Source organism: Helianthus annuus, chromosome 6 (assembly GCF_002127325.2).
Source record: "Helianthus annuus cultivar XRQ/B chromosome 6, HanXRQr2.0-SUNRISE, whole genome shotgun sequence".
Classification (NCBI taxonomy): Eukaryota; Viridiplantae; Streptophyta; class Magnoliopsida; order Asterales; family Asteraceae; genus Helianthus; species Helianthus annuus.
The window spans coordinates 49,729,348-49,751,721 of NC_035438.2; the positions used below are offsets into that span (position 1 = coordinate 49,729,348).

Consider the following 22,374-nt stretch of genomic DNA (forward strand, 5'->3'; position numbering starts at 1 on the left):
TTTTTATAGCGAAAAATTAGATAACAAACCACAAAAAAAAAAATAGAAGCAAAAAAATAAATTAAAAATCCTAATCGAATTTCTCTTCCAAATCTTCACTGTCATCATTCACTTTCTTCTTTTTTGAAACTACAACAATTGTCACAAATATATGGCGTTTTACTTTTGGTATGATTTATGGTTGTTTGGTTGTTGAAGTGGCTTTGTGGATGTTGGGGACATTGATCGATGCCGTGTGAGTGGGTTTTTTGCTTGGTCTTCATATTTATCTTCATTCCACTCTTCAGTGTCATCGATCTCTTCTGCTCATGCATGCCTTCTTCAAGAAAAAAGAACACAAAATGACATATGACTATCATCAGTCTCTTTTTCTTGAAGATTTATCCATCTCATGCAGCAAAATATTACTGAGTTACTCCCCTCAGCTAACAATCCATTCAGTGAAACTTCACGCATAACAATACTGAATATCCAAGAAAGGATGTTTGCCATCTTTGATTTTTTTTATTTTTTTGACGTTTACAGTGAGTAGTATTTAGGAACCATGACGTTTGTTTTTTTGGTGTGACCAATGGAATGTGCTGAGATGTTTATCTTTATAGGATGTCTTTAGTGCGTAGGTTAGGCAGGATAAATGCAATTAATAAAGTATTCGTCGTTCTAGATACAGTTTGTATTTACTGTTTTGCTCAACTTTATCTGTTAAGCCTGTAACATGTCCCATCTTTCAAGTTTTGCGTTTTATTTTTAATGGCGTTTTTGTAGACTAAGATTATATAATACACTAACTAAAACACAGAAAAATTTACAAGGAAAAATATTTTTTTATTATTTGGCGTTTTGTATTTAGGTGGCGTTTTATATTTAATGGCACTTTTACGTAAGAAACAATGTTTTACCCTTTTTACCCTTAATGAAGCACGTTCCAAGTAATAAAAATGATGTTATTTACAAAAACGCCATCGCACCAATCTAGTACATAGATTGTTTTGATTTGAAAATCCACAAGTGTTCTCACACTTTTCACCGTTTTCCCTAAATCCTTATATATATATATATATATATATATATATATATATATATATAGAAAACCCACTTTAATTTAGAAAACCCGGGAAACTCAAAGCTCCCGATATTTTTTTTTCTTGAAAAAATTTACACAAGTTATATATATGTTTTTAAGGGTTTTGGGCAAAAAAAATCAAAAAAGCGCCGAGTAGATATTTAAAAAAAATTAAACAAGTTTTGGTGTAACACATGTTAATAAAGCAAAAGTTTGGTATCCTAGGTGTTAACATTTGAAGCCCTCTCCCCTAATTACATCCTATGTGTCATTTTCTTAGAATTTTCTTTTCTTTTTAAATAATCATTGGTTTGGGCGGCCAGATCTTTGAATTAAATTTGAATTCACGATTCACATCCCCAAAACCCATTTCTGACTTCTCCTTTTCATTTGTAGAGAGAGAAAAAGTTAACCTGATTTCCCTCAGACGTTTCACTACTCTGTGAAACCCTACCCTTCAGATCTTGAATCCCCCTAATCTCCTTTTCTTCAATCATCGCCACCCAAAAGTTGCTACTAAAGATCGTATGTATGGTAAGTTTTTGTATCCGATTTGATGTTCTTAACATTTGATTTTGATACATTCGTTTTCATCTTAATCTCTCTCTCTTCCAAATCTTGAACTTTATTCGATTGATTTTAGGTTATGTGTATTCACCAACACACCAACCTCTGCTCAGTGGTACGATTTTTGCTCTTCAACTTTTACTCAACTACCATTTTAACTCTTATTTGCTACTTTTCAGTTTTGTAATCATCGAATCCCTTATTTGTTTCATAGAAAAATGTGAAATTAGGAACGGAAAAAGAGTAAAATGGCATCCATATCCATGAGTAGGACGAACAGGATGTCCATGGGTGTTTAAAGCTTGATTATTGATGTTCCTGTGTTCAAATCTGAAATTTTTTTATGAGCATTTGACTAATTAGGGATGGAGAAAGTATAAAACTTGTGTGTCTATTTGTCTAATTCTAGGACTTAACGCTTGATTTATTTTAAATTTGCCAATTTAATTTAACTTGATTAACTTTGTTTTATTTGTTTTTTTTTTATTTCAATATCGCAATTTAGTTTTTGTTATTTGAATAAGATATATATTTGTGATGAATGATGATTAGGTTTGCAAATCTGGTGAGGATTATTGTTGTTATTTCAGTATCGCAATTTAGTTTTTGTTAACTTTATAGCTATTAGTATATGTCTAAATTTGTGATGAATGATGATTAGGTTTGCAAATCTGTTGAGGATTATTGTTATTATTTAATTAACTTGATGAATGTGATTTTATTGTCAAGCGGCAATTTTTTATGGTTATAAGCTGTGTTTGTGATTGCTGGTTTTTAGTGTTGTTCACGTCATAGAAAGTGATATCTCACCAACAGTGATGGTAGTTGTTTAGTAACTGTGTCCATGAATGAATCCCTAGAAGAAATACTATCCCCATTTTTGTGACTTTGTCATGCAATGTTTGTGTTATCTATTAATATGCAACTATCACGGAAAGAATGGTGTGTTGTTTCGGAAAGAACTGTGTGTTGTTTTTGATTATCACGTTCAAAACTCCGCCAATGAGGTAAAAAGAGAGACTATGCTTAACCTAAATATTTTATTATACACGTATCACACTTCACTACTACACATGTGGACATTTTGACCCATTTACTATTTTACTTTTGTATGGGTTGATTCGGGCATATTTAAAAAAAAAATTACGTAAATTGAAACGAGCCCAATGAGTGGAACCAGTCTAAATGTGTCCAAGCCTGATTCAGAAAAAGGTTGTGCGAACAAGGTAATGTTAGACCTAAAGGCAGATCTCACGCTTTATAAAGGTGAGAAATTAACATGTCTTATACAACTTAAATTATTCAACCCGTGTAAAAACCCATAATATAATTTGCTTCAGAATCATTATATTTATACTTTAAAAGATTTGATTGAATTAGTTACCATTATCCTTCACATATGGGACTAAACTAATTTTTTTTTAATCATGATTAGGAAATCAATTGGTGCTCATCTGATATATTTTATTATTTTTTATTGTTTGATCCGGTTTGTTGACTTTTAGCACTTTACTTTGTGAGTTTTTACTATAGAGATATGAACTTAAGCTGATATGATTCTACCATTTTTAACAATTTTTTTTTCAGTTTGTTTGGTTGAAAAGTAGATCGGTGAAGTTGATGAGACCAATTGAGTTTGTTTTTACAGTTATAATTTTACTCAGCCTTTTGGTATTTGGAAATAAGAGGTTTATATTGTCCTTGGAAGGAGAGGATATGATAAGTTACAAAAAAGGAGCTCAGTGGTGAAGCCATTGTCTTGATTTGATCCACAGGATCTAACCAGTTTTTTTGTCCTTGGATATTATGAATAACTTTTTATTAAAATTTTGTTTTGAAGTAGGATTATCATGTTCAAAGGCAAGAATTATTGTCGCGATGTTTGTGGAACCAACATTTAACAAGTTGTGCGGCTTTAATTGGGACCGGATTCGAACTTGAGACCTCTGACTTGAAACCCAAATCTTCATTTCCTGTGGAACGCCAATTAAGCTATAGCTCATTGGCTGATAATTAACTTTCTCATGATGGAAAATTAGAGTCCTCTATCAATGGAAAGTAAGTATTTGAACATGTTTATCTATACTATATATAATAAGCATATAGGAAGTACTACTTAATGTAATTGAAATTTCCTTAAAACACTCTTAATGCACAATGTACAACCCTCTAAAGCACAATATAATTTACAATCACAATTATACCCTCACTCACACAATATGTTTGGGCGGCCAATTTTTCAATTCAATTTTTGAATTCCCGCTTACCCCAAATCCCCATACACGATACACCCACAACTGTTGTTTCCTTATCATTTGCAGAGAGAGAGAGAGAGAGAGAGAGAGAGAGGGAGAAGTGAGAAGTGAGAGCTCATCCCTAATCCCTGATGTAGTTTCTCCGTCGCCCCTTCTCCACTGATGACACAACCAGCGACCGTCTAAACCATCTCCTCCTCTTAAAGAGCTCATCATCTTGGTAAGTTAGTTTTCTTCTTTTTCACATATGATTTTGCATCAACGATTTTATCTGATTCATCTTTTTTTAGCAAATAAGTCTATAAAATGTTTATAAGGTTTGTTGTTTAGGGACAAAATCATGGCTGGTTATCCTTAACCTACCCCCTGTGGATGCAAAAAGTCAAAACCGTGTTGAGCGGAAAAAGCCCTAACTGCCTTTTACCGCCCGAAAGTTAGCGGTAATCAAACATCCATGAATCTTCTTTACGCCGCCACCGGAGAACTTTCTCGAAGAAAAATGGTTGAAGAAGCTTGTGACGGTGACGATGGTTTACAGGGCACCGTGAATCTGTGAGTTTATACCCTTTTTTATACTTTTATATGAGTATAGGTTTTGTATTTGTTGTGTCAGATCCGGAATAGTGATATTTCATTGAGTATCTGACTATTAGTAACCGACTGATGTGTGTCCTTTGTACTATAGACCAAACAAAAGTTATTTATGGTTCATCGGCTAACGACCGAGACACCGATGACGGCTGAGGATGGTGATTGTTAAGGCATCTCTGTTAAGGCTTTGTGTTGATTCGAGCAGCTTCACAGGTTTCGTTTATTGTATGAAAATGAAAAACCATTGAATTTAATGTAGTTAATTTGGTTGAGATTGAAAGTTCTTTAGCTAGATTTGACAAGGGAATTTTGAGCTTGAGAAGACTACAAAAACTAATATGAAAAATGAGCTAAAGACAAACATTTAAAACAATTAACCATATGTATGTGCATTTTGTTGATGTCATTGTATGGTTTTTATAGATATTTCATTGATTGAGATGCGGGAACATATAAAGAAACGTCCACCATTAGCATTAGCAACGACTGAAAATTTTCCACAATGTATGTGAGGGTAAATTTTCCACGTACTTCTGAACATTTACTTCTTCAATATACTATTTTCCTTGGATTGATTTTTATGTTATTTAAACATCTTGTGACATTTGTCTTTTTTCTGTTACGGTCAAAACACAATTTGGTGAAAAGTTGGAGTTGCAAGTATGCCATCTTTAACTGTGATATGTTTAGTTTTGTTGTTTAGTTTAGAGTGAATCTGTGAGATTTGTGGCTAAAAAGCTATAATTTTGATTATTTTCAATAGCTGTTGTGTTGAAGTAAAAAAATACTATTTATGGTTTGTTGATTTGAATGGTAATTGAAGAACTTTATCTCAAACTAAGTATGTTGGTTGTGCAGGGTAATTTGATCGAATTTAAAGAAGCAAAGGAAGTTGGTTCGTCAAATTAGATTGGTAAGCCAATTTTTATTGAATTCTGAGTTTATTGAACCAAGCCGATTTAACTGTTTACCAGACAGAAAAACAATAGAAAGATAAGGTTCCCTGTTAAAGAGAAAGTCAAAGAGAAACTTGGATTGCACAAGGACGCCATAATTGGTGGGTCAACATCGGCTATTAAAGACGCCATGGCTGCTCTTAACCAAGGATTTATGAAGCTTGGACAGGTGCTATAGGCGTAGATCCTACTCATGATGATGCACCGGGGACTCAGTTTCAAATTATAGTCCCTAGACAAGCAAGGCACATGTGTATTCTAGGCAGTTTCAGACCTATTTTAGTTGTTACAAACCGTTCTAGCAGATTTTTAAACTGGTTACCCAGTTTTTTTCCGATTGAGTGCGCTGATTGAGTGCGCTGTGCTGCATTCAAGGCGGTTTGGCTAGGCCTCGCCTCAAAGTTGTAACTGTTTAGATTATGTTTTACTTAGGCGTTTAAAAGCATGGTCTGTATATGAAGAGCATGAATATGTTTTTTGGGGGAATGATGTATAAAATTTACAATATTGCAGGGCCACAACAAATGGATTACTGGTATATCTTGGGAACCCGCACACCTCGTCCTTAATATATAACACATTAGTTGAAAAGTTAGAATATAATTGTAATTATATATAACACATTAGTTGTTTATAATATTTTTCGAAGAACGAACAGAAAAGGGTTTTCACGTCCAATACTCATGGTTGTTGCTGGGACCATATTCATGCATGAGTAGGACTAAAATGAGGCATTTGAATACACAAATGCTGAAGGGACTATGAACTGTTAAATCTTACTTGGCATTTTACAAAAAAAATATTTATTTTACTTTTATTCGATGTATAAGTTAATTGGGTGGGGTATTGGTTTAAAGTAGGCAGGGGGCTGGGTAAAGAATAAACAACTAGGTAATGGTTAAAATGGGTCGGATTGGGTATGGGTCCAAACGGGTCGGGCTGGGCCAGTTTACATCATGGTTATGGTATATAACAAGTCGCTAAAAGGCCGCAACAAAGCTCGGGAAGCGAAGATCGTGGTCTCTCATTGTTCTTAAAAGTAGCAGAGCTATTTCAAATAGGGTGTTATATGGTTCGTGTTTGGGGGTTTGTGGGTCGAACATGACACAAACTTGAAAATTATTTTAAGACACACGAAACTTAACATGACACGAACACAACCTTTTTCACCTAGAAATTTCGTCCTTTTCTTTTAAATACAAGCGTCCACAAACTTTTTTAATGTTTAAACTATAAAACCCAATGCTCTTCCTTTTATCTTTAAAATTTTGGCATTGGATATTGCAAATTCTGGTCATATAAATATAGATGTTGACCATGGAAGATTTTTAATAACAAGTAAATGCGCTTTAAATTTTCTTGTTCATGTGTTTGTTAACCATACCGATGCTACACATAAGAAAATTAATGGACGTAACGTAACTCTAATCCATGACAAGTGTCTTTACCAAGTGGGTTAGCCCCACATTGGCTATGTGTTTATTTACTTGATTGTCAAATTAAAGACGATAGTATATTTGAGATGAATCCAACATCTTGGGTATTGATAACTTATCAGCAACCGTTTGATTGATTACCCATTTCTAATTGCTTTTTATGCTTGACTGGCATTGCATCATAAGAATACTTGATGACTAGATCACCACATAGAGGATTGAAAAACTAACGTAATACTATATAATACAAGATGATTGGAAAACTAACAGAAAATTTAGATTTTAGTTATAACCTAACTTAACCGAACCTTCTCATGCACACCCTTAGAATTACTAACAAGTGTTGTGTTTTTCGTTGCATCGCGAATTTGGTTTTGGTTATGGCTCAAAACTGAACCGCTCCGTATATAGTTCTAAACTCACCAACCTAAGTGATATGTTTCCCGCCGCATCGCGCGGGTAAAAAACTAGTTATTATAAACATGAAAGTATTTGTCATTTAGTCATGCACCTCTTAGGCTAAAGGGATAATAAAACATCTATTTCTTTTATTTACGTTTTAATGCGTGTAATTGTGTACCTAAAATATTTGGCCAATGTACAACTATGTGAAAAAGCCTTGTGATACATTCTATGTTGGTTTGTTCTTTTTTACTATGATGCAAATTTGAATGAACAAATAGAGGTTACATTATTTGTTAAACCGCGTGTACACGCAGGCTCTAACCTATCTTATAATAAATCAAAAGGTATTTGGCTAAAGTGTCAACACCACGAGCCACCCTCTTTCTATGTCTCCTATATGGCAATCCCACATTTAATCTTGTCCATGTGTCATCTCCTCCTTTTTTTCGGTTTTTTTTAAACATTAATGATATTTGACTTTAGCAATTATTTAAAAAAAATTACGTTAAAACCCTCTTTCTATCTCTCTCTTCCTCTAGGTATGTTGAACACACTCAATTAAACATGAAAGAGGTAATCTCTTCCTGCAGACCAGAACCACAAACAAAAAGTTAAACATGAAAGAGTAATCAGATTTCAAAATTCAAATGGATTTCAAACACCCACCTCTAAATTCCCCCTTCATTCTCAAATGACAAAAACCCTAATCAGATTTCAAAATACACATCCCTTTCTTTCATGGTTCTCTTTCATCGCCCTATCTTTCCCTGCTCCAGTCTCAAATCGCTACATATGCTGCTCAACCGTCGTCGTTTTACGCGCGAATCTGGGCGCCGGAAAGTTCGGTACGCCGGAGCAGGATTTCAAAGAGATCCGTGAAACATTCTATCAATACCGCGGGAAACAAGCCGGGTTTTAGAAGAAATAGAGACCACAACTGAGCAAACGACATCGTCTGGGACCAATAATTATGCTGAAGTTGTATGTTGATGAAGAAGATGATGTGAAGAAAGACCCAAATGTGTCGTACAGTATTGGGCCCAAGAAATGAGATTGGGATGAACAGAGAGGTGAATGGTTGAAACAAAACCCTAATTTTAATAGTTATGTTAATGGGAATAAGCCTAGGGTTTTGTTGGTTACTGGGTCTTCACCAAAGCCTTGTGAGAATCCTGTTGGTGATCATTATTTGTTGAAGAGTATAAAGAATAAGATTGATTATTGTAGGATACATATAATATGGCTTTGCTTGATGCTGATCATTATTTGTTGAGAATCCTGTTGGTGATTCTTTCTCCAAGCCATTTGGTTCCTAATCGTTCCAATACAAGATAAGATTATCCAGACTTCATCTTATTCATTCTGTTCTTAAGATTACTCATATAAATTGTCTTTTATTGTCATATTCTTATGCTTTGAATTTTTTTTTTTTCATTCTTGGTTGTTGAACAAAATGTTGGGGTTCTGTATTCTTTTATTTGATATTTGTTTTATTAACATTACATATTAGTCTGTATTTAATATTTATTTAATGAATGCAGATTCCATGTTGCCATGTCTTTTAGCTGCTTGATTTTGTGGTTGTTGATAAATAGAATTTAGGAATAAAAAAACTCCTTTGCAGTATCCGTTGTGAATTAGCTAATAGGAACTAATCATTTTTTTTTTTTGGAAATTTAATGCAACCAAAATGAACAATATATTATTTTACTATATAATATATAATAATAATACTATTAATAATAATAAGTGTCTTCATTGTTAATGGATGGTGTAATGTAATACGTATTCTTTATCTCGGGAGTTCTTATTATTATCTAGGTACATGGTTACAATAACTGGCATAGGTATCCGCTGGCCCAATTCTCAATGGGGATCTGACCAAAATGGGCTCGGGTCAAAACCTTTTAAATAAGGACTGACTTTAGTCTTTGAACTCTACAAATAACTATCAACATTATAAAATTATTTCATTATTGATTTAGAAGATTCTTATTTAATGTTTCTAGGCTGATGTGAATATTCTTGGATCCAAGTTGGGGAGGACAAGAATATACTAAAGCATGAAACTTTGACTTCGATACTACACTCAAGCCACATGATGAGTTTGGTTTCTAAACCCAAATATGATGCCACTTTTATCTACTTAATATAATCATGGTTAGGAGTTTATTTGTTTTCAATGTGTGTTCATTACAGGCAGTTTCAGGTGAAACAATCTCAACATGGAACATAATTCTTGATTCACCTATGTTCGGACAGAAAAATCTGGACTGTCAAAAAAAATATGTGAATTTTCATATAGATTATACTTTGTATGTACTCTTGTGGTGTCTCGCTAATACATTTTTTATGTATTGCTAATACTCTTGTGGAACTTGGGTACAGGTCCTATCACTAGCCGACTAGGCCCAAGTAATATCTCGAAATGATATGTGACAACCATTCAAGAAAAATTCATTTTTGGTTTACTTGATGCATCCATGGTTAAAATTTAAGGAAGTCGCTCGTGTGTCCAATGCGTATGATACTTAGGTCAGACCCTTTTTTTCATTGGAATTATGATCATTTTAAGCTAGACCTATTGAATTGCTTTTGGTCATGTAATTGTTTCAATGGGGCCTACTTATGTGGAGTATGTTGGGTGCTAGGATTTGTAACGGGTATGTGACTGCTATACCTGCCAGACCAATATTTATAGCGCTATACTTGTCTTGAGGTGTTATGATTTATAATGAGAATTTTACTGCAGCCTGAAAGTAGTTGGAAGACGTTGTGCCATTCCACCTCTTTTAAGGCTCCATGTCTTGGTTATGGAGTTCATAGGTAAATGGTTATATTTATAATTTTATTGATATGCTATATATGATCATTATGAATTCACACCATGATATTTATTGGGTTATTAGTTAATATTTATATATTTTATTTTATTATCATGGACCACTGGATCGCCTGCACCTCGACTTAAACATGTCACATTGTCTCTATATAAATTACGGGAGCGTTATGTTGAGATTGATTCACTAATATACGATGTGGCAATTTTAACCTATTTATTTGTGAATGAATATGTTCAGTGATACATCCATTTGATTGTTTATCAATAATTCATTTTTTAGTCAATGATTGCTTTTCTATCACTTTTTTTAATAATCTACTAAAAATTGTTAGTGGCTTAAGTGAAACCTCGAGGGATAATACTTTTGTTTCAAGAAAGTGACATAAGTGAAACTTGAAGGGTTATGTACTATTGTTTCAGGATCCAAACAGGTACATTTATTTTTACACTTCCCTAATATGATAAAACCATCATCTTGGGTCTTAAAATTTGTTTTTTATTTTTATTTTGATTCGATGGGTCATTCAGTTGGTGCGCACGTTGCTTAAAAGAGAATTCGTTCTGGTGGATCACACCCAGATCCAAATTAAGGAGTATCTCATGGCAGAAATGGAATGCTGGTGTGGAAGATATATTTTAGGTCATGTAGTTTTTGTTCTTGTAGGGGTGGTTCTGTTGTTTCTTTTTGTGTTTTCCTTGTATTATATTGGTGGCTTTTAGAAACTTTTCAAGACCTGTTGGTTTTTTATGTTATGACCTCAATTAACTTTAAAATAAAATTGAACTATCGTGTCTAGCTAAGTTATTCTATATGCTAACAATTACGCATGTGATCTACAACACCACTTTATGATTGGTTTGTGCGTGTGGTGCTTCCGACCCGGTATCATAAATGAGCACTAAAAAATTTTGTAACCATATACAATATACGGTGCTCAAATCGTGAGTCTTAGTGAGTTTGTTTTCCTAATATACTAGGTTAGAAACTCATTTAGTTTTGATTAAATATGAATAAATTCAAAGTATTTTCATTCATTAAACCGCGTGTACACGCGGGTTGTAACCTAGTATATATATATATATATATATATATATATATAGGGTAGGGTTCCAGCGTGAACAACCTCCCAAGAGTGAACTGCGTGAACAGATATGGACCCTTGATTTCCTTTTTAGTTGTTGAGGGTAGGATTGTAATTATATAAAAAATTAGATTTAAATCATTATTTTAATAATTGAATTAAGTTACATCTTTCCTAATTTAAATTCATTATCCACATTATGTTTATTTATTAATAAGATACTTATCAAAACAAACAACAAATCACCAGATTTCGATTTTAATTTTTATTTCAGATTTCAATCACCAGAATTCAAATTTTGATTTTAAGATCCACGTAACATTCACATTTCAACGGTATACACATGTATACTTGGATATAAATAGAACAGTACACATGTGTACTCAGCATCGTACATATGTGTACAATAATTCACAGGTGTACATCAACATTCAATACAAAAAAAAAATTCTGAGATATCATAAAAACAGACGATATACACATGTGTACATCGCATTAAAAAGAGGGCAAAATCAGAATACACATGTGTACATCGCATTTAAACAAATAATTACCTATATATTACCTATATATTAAAAACAAAGCTAATGAATAGTAATATAGGAAACTTGGTATTTAATAAACCAACCTTTAACCAGTTGGTAAATAATAATCCAGCCTATAGAATTGGTATATAATAATCCTACCTATCAACATGTTGGTACTCAATGAACTTCCGTTAATTTTTTTTAACTGAAGTTAGTTTTTAAGTTTTATTTATTACACAAACAGTCCCTGTAGTTGTAATTTACTAATTTTAACTATTTTATAAACCTCAAATCGAGGAAAAGGAGGATTTTCGAGTGGTTTTTTTGTTTCATAAAATAGTTAAAACTAGTAAATTACAACTACAGGGGCTGTTTGTGTAATAAATAAAACTTAAAAACTAACTTCAGTTAAAAAAAATTAACGGAAGTTCGTTGAGTACCAACATATTGATAGGTAGGATTATTATATACCAATTCTGTAGGTTGGATTATTATTTACCAACTGGTTAAAGATTGGTTTATTAAATACCAATTTTCCAGTAATATATTATTAATTATTAATTAATATTAGAAGAAGAGATTTAATGATATTTTTTAAAAAATTATAGATTTAATGATATTTTAAAAAAAAAACTATTACCTATATATTAAAAAACAAAGCTAATGAATAGTAATATATTATTAATTATTAATTAAAACTAGAAGGAACAAATTACCTATATATTAAAAAACAAAGCTAATGAATAGTAATATATTATTAATTATTAATTAAAACTAGAAGGAACAAATTAAATTTAAAAAAAAAAACTATTACTTTAGAGAATAAAATAAGACTAAGTGATATTTATTATATATTAAATTAATTATTTTAATAATTGAATTAAGTTACATCTTTTCTAATCCTTGATTTGATTTTTGAGAGATTTATGCAATTAATTTAAGAGGATAATTGATTACTTGATTTGTGAGAGATTTATGCAATCAATTTAAGATTGAAATTACACATATACCCTTTTTGTATTTAATTAAATGAAAAAAATTAACCAAATAATTACCATCGTGTCACTCACTTTAATCTCAAGATCATAAAAATCAAGGGCCCAGATCAGTTCACGCAGTTCACTCTTGGGATTTTGTTCACGTTTGAACCTAATCCTATATATATATATATATATATATATATATATATATATATATATCTATACTATATTAATAAGCATATCCAAAGGACTTCTTAAGGTCATTAAAATTTTCTTAAAACATCCTTAAAGCATGATGTACAAACCTCTAAAGCACAATATAATTTACAATCCCTATTATACCCTCACTCACACAAAGAAAAAAAAAACACTGATACCACATTAGGGTTTCAGGGTCTCTCATTTCTTATCCGCCTCCATCTACTCTCTCCTTCTCTGGCGATTCAAGAACTGCGCGATTCCTCTTTAGATCTGTGTTTGTTTCTTCTACAGATCTATGATTCCTCTTCAGATCTGCGCAATTAGCCAGCTTCACACCCACCTTGTAGCCATGATTTCTGGTAGATCTGAGCCACATCATTTTGCTGTACTTTTCAAGTCTTCCTCTTTCCTGAAGCCATCTTCATCACTATAGATGATGAAATATCTCCAGCAAGTTATTCGGTCACATTATTATTTTTTTTTATTTTTTTATTTTTTTGCAACAATGACGGTAGTCTTATCTACTCTCATATCTTTGATGTCCTAAACAGTTTGTAACATTAGCTGAGTACACAACTTTAGATCTTCATCACTGTCGACGATTAAATGTCTCTGGTAAGTTATTCGGTCACATTGTTAGTGTTAAAAATTGCTTATTCGTGCTTTGTAATTGTGTTCTTATGTATCTGGACTTTGAAATCTAGGTTATTGTTTGTAGGAACTGCTAATCATATTTACGTTTTGGTATTTGTTTTACTTGAAGGTTTTGATGTAAAAGAAGAGAAGGTGTGTGTTGATTATCGGTTTGTTTGTTTCATTAATTGCTTCTTAGTGCTTTGTAATGACGTTCTTTTGTGTTTGAATTTTGAAATCTAGGTTATTGTTTTTAGTAACTTTTTATCATACTTTCGTTTTGATATCTGTTGTAATGTAATGTAATTGAAGGTTTTGACGTAAAATAAGAAAAGATGTGGGGGATTTTAAGGCAAAAAGCCGGAGGAGTTACCGGATTATCCTCTCAGGTAAGTGAATTGGTGTAGCATCTGTTTTAATAAATAAAAATGTTGTTAGGATGAAAACTGGTTGATGTTTTTTGTTTATGTAGGGTTTGGAGAATCAGATGTTGAGGTTAAGGCATGTAGCATCAGCTATGAGAAGTTTTGCAGTACTTTTCGAGTCTTGGCTTTCCTAAAGCCATATTCATCACTGTCGACGATGAAATATCTCCGGTAAGTTATTCGGTCACATTATTTTGTGTTTTTTTTGGCAACAAAGACGGAAGTCTTATCGAATCTCATATCTTAGATGTCATAAACAGTTTGTAACATTGGTTGAGTACACAACTTTATCTTCATCACTATCGACGATGAAATATCTCCGGTAAGTTATTCGGTCACATTATTTTGTGTTTTTTTGGCAACGACGGTAGTCTTATCGACTCTCATATCTTTTATGTCCTAAACAGTTTGTAACATTGGCTGAGTAAACTTTAGAGGATTTTGTACATGCTATTACTCTTCCTCTTGCAATCGAGACTTCTTGTGAAGGTCTAGAATGGGCTAGCTTTGGTGAGGTAAATATATCCTTATTTTAAATGGTACTGGTGTAGTTTAGGTATCCTAAGCTTATTTATTAATTTTCATGTTGCTGTTTATTGGCAGTGTAACAGGTATCACCTATAGGGAATGGGCAACTGGAGCTTAGGTTTGTTATTGTCTCATTTATATTATTTTTTATTCTACATGATTCGGGGAATTACAACGTAATTTGTTAAAATCATGTTAATCTCATGGCTACATTTCTTTTTCTGAGTTGCTACATCAGCTGATATCCTTTTTATTAAAAAAATTATAGTCTGCTTCGCTTATTGGAGATTTCAATAGCTGGAATCCAAATGCTGATGTTATGACCAAGGTATGTTCATTAAGTTGTTACCTAGCTGGGAACTAATGTACGATTCATCATTCAACCACAGACTTCATTGTACCTCTTTCATCAACTGGGAAACTGATTCATAACAAAAGAAATGAAGCATGTCATGCTTTATATACTTTCTATAGTGAGAAATGAAGCCTACAGACATTGTTTGATAGATCTGATTTTTGTGAATTTTGTTTAGATCTGATGTATGTGGGTTTCTATTGACAAAAAATGAATTCAATAGATGTATCCTGTAGATCCGTAAATTTGATGTGTGAGAGAGCGTAGGGTTTCTTTTTGTTTTTATCTGAAATCGGTTTTATATGTGGTGATAATGAGTTTAATATGTTGATTTTGTAGAGTGAAAAATGGATCCTATCGCATTGACATATGGCTGCTGTATTGGGCCGCCAGTTTCAGCTTCATAGAAGGCCCATGTCAGTTGGGGTTATGCTTGTTTGCGGTCCACAGGTGGCAGTTGGCCTAGCAATGGCTGAAACTAAGGTTCAAGGCCCAGCGCTGGTTTAATTTGCAGATTAAAGATAGCCAGGTTTGGGCTGCTAAAATGGGTTGTACTTTACAGGATGCAAAGAATATGTTGTTGTAGTTATTTACTGATTAAGTATTGGTTGTATTTTTTGAAGGTACTCTCCCGTGGGACGATCATTCTATTCTCCTGATCTGGGTCGTAGACAACCACTCGGTGAGGGGTTGGACGATCATGATCTGTTAAAAGTTTTGCCTGATTGATTTCTTTGCTTGATTTGCACATTTGGGTAATCTGAGGGATTTCTTAATACTTGTATTGATATTTGTAAATGTTTCTTTAATTAATTTTTTAATGGAGTGCAGGGTGTTGCGACTGGTGGACTAAAAGATCGAAGCGCGTTCGCACATTAGAGTTGGACCGGATTCGTAAGTCCAAGAGTGTTATTGTCCGTGAGCTAGATGGGCATAACCGATTGCTTGTCAAGGTAAAATGTGGCAATGGTTTTAACTTTTTATGTCTTGGTATTCTCCACATGTTACTTTGGTGCTGACGTGGACTTTTTAAAATTTTATTACTTTCTATTGCAGATTATGACATCAGAACAGGATCGGGACTCTCTGCTGGAGCTATAGCTGGTATTGTAATGCTTCTGTCGGGACGAATCATGCTTGGTGTTGGCATTGGCTTTGGTAATCAGGTAATTTTTTTGACCCGTTTTGATCCAAGGTGGTTCGTTTTGGACTGCATAAAGTGGTCCATTTTGGCCCGTTATCTGACCCGCCCAACTAGCACATTTTACCACATATACACTTATCACCACTGTGAATGAAAATAGAATTTAGATGTCATCAAGATGTGACAATATAATTTTATGCCGATTTTTCCACAATGCTGACTATATAAATAGGGAACATTAAGTGAGGGCTGATGTTTATTTGACTTCTCAAACACTTAAAATTTACAAATATGGACCAGAAGTGTTTTCGGGTAAACCCAAAATGACCTGATCCTTTCGACCTGTACAAAAGATGGCCCGTTGGTCTATTTAATTTGCTTTTAGTTTCTATCAGAATCCACAAGTAACAGTCATTGATACTTTTAAGTTTTCTCTCTAAGCTTTGTTAATGTTTTTTTGAGCTGGGGTTGACTTTGACTTTTTGTGTGTTGTGTGGTCAGAATGGAGAAGAAATGTGAGCCATTGAAAGAGGTTGGTTCCGCCAATTTTAGAGCAGCTAGGCTGGTTAAAGATAAGACTAAGGAGTTGTTTGCGGTCAAATACATTAAAAGACAATCAAAGGTATATTAATCAAATTTGAAGAATAAGTTTAGGATTTAAATAAATACACATATATGTAGTGTTTTGAAACTGAATATGAGCATGGGCATGTTGGGTTAGGTAATGGGTCAAAACGAGTTTAAATCAAAACAAGTCATTTTATAAAAAAAAATAAAATCAGTTTAATCTTGGTCAAATTTGGATATAATTTGTTTATTTGTAGTTATAATAATAGGCACATAAACAGTTTATAACTTGAAAATATTCCATATTAAAATTTTCATGGGATATACAGAAACGAAAAGATGTTGACATTTTAATGGGATTGCAAAGAATTTGACTTGGAACTATCTGGAGATGGATCTCATATTTTAGCTTGTATTTCTCCTATGTAAGTTTAGAGGTGACACTTTCGGCCATTATTTATAGAAAACTTGAAGATTTAAACGGTTCGACCCGTTACCTAATCCGGCTGACCCATTCCTGCATTATGAATGTTATAGTTCGAAGATTGTTTAAATGTTTTGGATTAGTTTAGCACATTGTTTTGTTGTATTTGATAGGAAATGAGTGAGAATGTGCGCCTCTAACAAGTTCTTTGATGGCTATGGTGGTGGAGCTTGCCCGATAGGAGGTTGATCTTCTCCGACTGATGGTTTAGTGGTTGCAGTCTTTATGATCAACCACATTGACATCACTTGTAGCATATTTGTTGTTAAAACTTATTTCGAGAAGCTTTCTTTAGATATTATCATTTCATACCATAAGAATTGAGGTTTGTTAACATGTTACATACTTGTATTGAAATAAATGTTATTTACATAGTTGCCTTCGGCGCATCGCGCCGATGTCAGTTTTTTTTTTAATTAATATTACATCTTTGTGAGCAGGTCACAGGTAGAGGTGGAAATACCATTTCAACCCACTAATATGAAAACGAGATTGGATTATGGTACATGGATGTGTACAAACCGATACATTTAGCATCTGATATCATTATTGTTAATAAGGTTGTGGATAAACCTACTTTTGATATTTTTGAGAAAATTATTTATGGTTTAAATACGTTTTAGTATAGAAATTTTTGGTTATAAATGTTTTCGCCCCCCCCCCCCCCGGGTCAAAAACTTCAAGTTTCGCCACTGCCGAAGGCCTCATTGTGATACGATTCATCATTCAAAACCGTTGATTTACTCACATCTTTAAAACCCCTTATAATATAACTAGAATTACACAATTTTTATTGTTTTCTCCTGAAGCTGGTAACCGGCCGTCGCACAATAACTACCCAACGCCATCACAAAACCACCAATCGCCGCACATCGCTGATTCTCCGCCGCTGAAGAAGGCCGCAACTGACCCTCACGTTCTGCTACACTGCCACCATCGTCGCACGCCACATCGGAAACTACATCCCCGCACTTAGCCCTAAACTCACCAACTTAAATTGCGCGGGTAGACGACTAGTATATATATATATATATATATAGGATTAGGTTCAAACGTGAACAAAATCCCAAGAGTGAACTGCGTGAACTGATCTGGACCATTGATTATTATGATCTTGATTATTAAATTGAATGGCATGATGGTAATTAATTGATTAATTGTTAGTCTTTAATTAAATGAATAAGGGTACATGTGTAATTACACCATCATAGAATTCAAAGCAGGGAAATTGAATAGTTTCCATAAGTTCTCGAATGTATCTGTGACAACCTGAACTTTCAAGGTTAGTTACGTTGAAATCTTATGATCTAAACTCTGTTAATTATTAGTAATCTTGCTATCTATTATGTTTGGGCCTTGGGCCGCAATAACTGTTTATGACCGCATTTGGGCTTGCTAGAATTGGACCCATTAGTGCCATCCCTTATTCTATGAAACGATTTCTAAATCACTTTGCACTCTTAGGTTTGGGCAGCCTATTTGCCTTGTAGCCCAACTTGTAATCGGCCCACCTATCCTCAATGACTTAAGCCTAGTTTTGTATTTATAACTGATCGTACGTCAACCTCCTTATTATTTCCCAATCATTACTTAACAAAAACCCTATCTACCTATTGTGTGGCGGCAGTGAAACACCCCCCCCTTTCTTCGAGATAACATCTTGTGCGACCCAAATCTCTGGTTAGTAATTCTTGGCTGCTGATTAGTCATATTTATATAATATTGTTTCTAGGTGATATCGAACGGTTGTTATGTGAACTTGTATGATTATCGAAGTTGTAGGAACTGAGGTTATCAAAACATGATATAGATTTATCACAAATATTTAATAATGAGTTGTACTTGTTTAAAACACATACAGACTAGGTTTAATGCGGCATGGTTGTTCACCGATCCGATCCGAGTAAGTTGTCTCGAAAAATAACAGCAAGAACGTAGGGCACTCGGTAATAATAGTCAAGAACTGTTGCGAGTCTAGACATAATTAATAGTGATAAGTTATATAGTTACTTATGCATGATGAATCATATGGTTATAATGTGATCGATATAGGAACCAAGATTAATGGCGATGTACGAGTAGCGGTAACGACCCATTTGTTTAACATGTTAGAGTTTGTTAAATAAACTAATCTGGTACAAACTGGCAGCCATGTGTGTGTGTGTATGATCAAATTATATGCAAATATTAATAGTGATGGGTACACTAGCAAAGGTATAGTAATTCACATGAGGTAATTCCTGAATGTATGACCTGCATGTTCATTAGATGACATGAAGTAAATGTATTTGAACCACTGTTATAATTGTTCACATGATGACATGATTAGTTGTTAATTGCTCACATGGTTACTTGTCATTATGATCGCTGTCGTGTACACGGAAACCGGAAACCGGAACACCAACTGTTATAACAGGCTGATCCATGAGCATGTGGACGGCTGCGTGACCTCGGGTCACCAGCCAAGTCCATTTCGCTGTTTGATTATCGGGCAGAATAAGTGGGCCGAACCCTCCCGATATACGCTGGGCCGCACAACTGTTATAACATTCTGCTTAGAACAAAGCTCAAACCGGGTTCATATGGACTTGCATGCTGTAGTAATTATAAGTTGGTGATTTGTAACTGTGCATGATAGTTCGACGAAACCCATGAACCGAGGAAACTTATGGTTCGACGAAAGGTGGATCCTTTGTCAACCGGTTCTTGACGAAAGTCCTTGATGGTTCATCGCTTGAGGTTGATCGTCGAGCTATCTCACATATGGGTTGGTGTTCGATATTAAGAATAGCTGTGGTGTAAACTTGTGTGAATATTCAAATGCATATCCATATATATATATATATATACTCGATATATTGATCCCTGTTGCACGTGATTTTGGAATTCAAAAGTTGGCAGCTTATCATTCATTTCATGTGAAAATTGTTGACCATTTATTTGTTTATTACAAGAATTTCGTGATTCCTTAACTCTCAATATATGCACTCAACCCAATAATTCAATATTACCTTTGGCCACTAAAGGAATCGGTCCAATTAAATTATGGCTGAACATAGCTTTTATGCGATGACTTTAAGAACCATAAGATGACATTATTGTTAAGTGATTTGTGCCATGTGAATTCATGACATCAAGTGTCAGGCCTATAGGTGAGTATATCTAGTATGTCGGCCATTGCATGAGAATTCATTATTGGTTGTGTATGAATTGAGGGCTTACATGAATTGATATAATTTATTGGTGCTATTCGGATATCATTGCTTGAATGTACACTATGATGGCAAATAATATGCTAACAACTTGAACGTAAACTAATTTTGGGTACATGAACATTATAGGCTTCGACTGATTTAGTGTGTGCAAGTAACTAACCTTACCGAGCAAACCAAGGTGAGTTCACTACATTCGAGCATGCGTCCCAGTGGTTGGGGACAGTCAGTGGGTATTCCATGGGGGGAATGAGTCTTTGGGTAAAAACGAGTATATTGGTTAATGATCTCACCTATCATCATTTGTAAGTCCCTCATCGGGTATTAGTTAGTAGCGCTACTTAGGTTTGGCACCCTCACCCCGTGCCTGTAGAGGACGGAGGTGAACTAATGACCCAGTCTGGCCCAGTACTAGATAGGAGTACGTGGGAAGGGCAGTCGTGTATTTCAGGAGCCGTCATTGTTCGGAAATGAGATATTAACAATATTACTTGCAGTGGTTATTGAACTGTTTTTCATACAATGGGTAACAAACGTTTTCTAAAACTGTGAACTCGCCAGCTTTGTCTGATACACGTGTTACATGCTCGCAGGACGTTAGGCATCTTGGTATTGGGAAGCTTGCTATCTGGGAGTGCTGGAGTGGTCATGGATCGAGGCCCTTGGATTAAATTACATTTGATACATTGGTTATAAGCGTTACTATGAAACAATTGCTAAACAACTTATTACATGCTTCCGCTACATAACTTTTGAGAATTACTATTATGTTGATAACTTATTCTGGTAAAATAATGTCATGACTTATTTAGATATTTATCATTGGTTCAATGTGATTGGTGGCTCGAACTCTGATGCGTAACACGTCTCGCGGGGTTTCCGCAGGTGGAATTTTTGGGGGTGTTACAGTTGGTATCAGAGCCACTGGTTATAGTGAACTAGGTTTTAAAACGTTTTATAAAACCAGACTATAACCGAACAACTTCGAAAATCGATCATGACACTCAGCTCCAGATTGCAAGGTTCGTTTTTCTCTCACTTTTACATTACTTGTTTAACAGTCACACACTCGCAACGTATATGAACTGAAACAATTAGCACCATAGTGACTTGATAGAGTGACCCCACACATCGACTCATGCGAGTCATAGACCTGTGATATCATCTGTTGTGTTGTTTGAACGGGGGAAACTTTGAGCGCGAGCTAAGAAGCACTGAGATAAGCATGCAAATTGCCTTATTATTATGGGTGCACACTTAATAATAACGCGGGGTGCATGCAAGTCCCAGTGAGACTTATCGAGCGTGAGGAGGGTTCTGCCCTACTATGTGTGAACTTGGTAGTACGTAAATATCAGTATGATACTTGACTCTCATCTCGTTTCGACCTCTAAATCAGTTTATTCCCAACTATAGAAACATGAGTGGACGAGGACACGGATGTGGCAACATCACCATGACTCAGGCTGAGTTGACCGACCTAATCAACACCCGCGTGGCTGAGGCTTTAGCAGCCTATCAAGCTGGTACGGAATGTACCAAGCATCCTTACCCCCATGTTGTGTACACGAACTTTTCACTTCTCATCAAACATTTACGAACCTCGATATTAACAAACATTGCCTGAACACTCATCAGAACGCCTAGCAAACTGTGTAGAATGCTAGGTGCTTGTGCGAACGTCCCTGAGTTGGATGTGGTAGCGTCGAATGAATGGTTATTACCTTCCTCACTTATCTTCATTTGTTTGGACCCAACACATTAACGCTCTAAACCTCGAAGTGCGATCACTTTTGCAACACTCTTGAAACACTGGGAATAATTCGAATCACTTGCTGGAATGATGGACAAAAGGATGAGTGTAGTTTCCTACCGACTTCAGTATTTGGATGACCCCGATTACCAGCAACAAACACCAGCGAACTGACTTCAATCTAAGTTTTTAACACTGGACAGCGACTCGCGGGGGGGTCAACTGTTACAAACCAACCTGGACTTTAGCAATGACAACAGATCTTAGTGTGGGATGTGTAAATTCCAACACAACGAGTAGTACCTTGGAACTCGGCACGAAGTGTGAAGAGAGGGACATTGTGGTGAAAGAACGTGGCGTTCGGCTTC

The 22,374-nt window shown here is 34.6% G+C and overlaps 3 long non-coding RNA genes across 46 annotated transcripts; all 3 read left to right on the plus strand.

Moving 5' to 3' along the window:
- The first annotated feature begins 1,417 nt into the window (after nucleotides 1-1,417).
- Nucleotides 1,418-5,977, plus strand: LOC110928466. Of its 14 annotated transcripts, none has more exons than XR_002586383.2 (8): nucleotides 1,418-1,597; nucleotides 1,707-1,745; nucleotides 3,471-4,105; nucleotides 4,216-4,437; nucleotides 4,571-4,689; nucleotides 4,900-4,980; nucleotides 5,335-5,389; nucleotides 5,946-5,977. It is a non-coding gene; the product is annotated as an uncharacterized LOC110928466 (long non-coding RNA). The 14 variants fall into 14 exon arrangements; XR_002586385.2 differs by having other exon boundaries at nucleotides 4,900-4,990; nucleotides 5,946-5,964; XR_002586380.2 differs by lacking the exon at nucleotides 5,946-5,977 and adding an exon at nucleotides 5,451-5,937 and having other exon boundaries at nucleotides 4,900-4,990.
- Nucleotides 5,978-7,765: 1,788 nt separating this feature from the next.
- LOC118479652 lies at nucleotides 7,766-10,901 on the plus strand. Of its 3 annotated transcripts, XR_004859802.1 has the most exons (5): nucleotides 7,772-9,378; nucleotides 9,473-9,482; nucleotides 9,662-10,099; nucleotides 10,448-10,546; nucleotides 10,644-10,901. It is a non-coding gene; the product is annotated as an uncharacterized LOC118479652 (long non-coding RNA). The 3 variants fall into 3 exon arrangements; XR_004859801.1 differs by having other exon boundaries at nucleotides 7,769-9,378; nucleotides 9,473-10,099; XR_004859800.1 differs by having other exon boundaries at nucleotides 7,766-10,099.
- Nucleotides 10,902-13,055: 2,154 nt separating this feature from the next.
- Nucleotides 13,056-17,672, plus strand: LOC110928465. Of its 29 annotated transcripts, none has more exons than XR_004861240.1 (15): nucleotides 13,056-13,691; nucleotides 13,851-13,927; nucleotides 14,011-14,134; nucleotides 14,224-14,285; nucleotides 14,371-14,478; nucleotides 14,567-14,609; nucleotides 14,760-14,819; nucleotides 15,186-15,375; nucleotides 15,470-15,601; nucleotides 15,678-15,799; nucleotides 15,903-16,012; nucleotides 16,492-16,612; nucleotides 16,887-16,982; nucleotides 17,155-17,366; nucleotides 17,482-17,672. It is a non-coding gene; the product is annotated as an uncharacterized LOC110928465 (long non-coding RNA). The 29 variants fall into 29 exon arrangements; XR_002586375.2 differs by lacking the exon at nucleotides 16,887-16,982 and having other exon boundaries at nucleotides 13,056-13,520; nucleotides 13,624-13,691; nucleotides 15,470-15,528; XR_004861229.1 differs by lacking the exon at nucleotides 16,887-16,982 and having other exon boundaries at nucleotides 13,056-13,367; nucleotides 13,457-13,520; nucleotides 13,610-13,691; nucleotides 17,155-17,654.
- The last annotated feature ends 4,702 nt before the right edge of the window (nucleotides 17,673-22,374 follow it).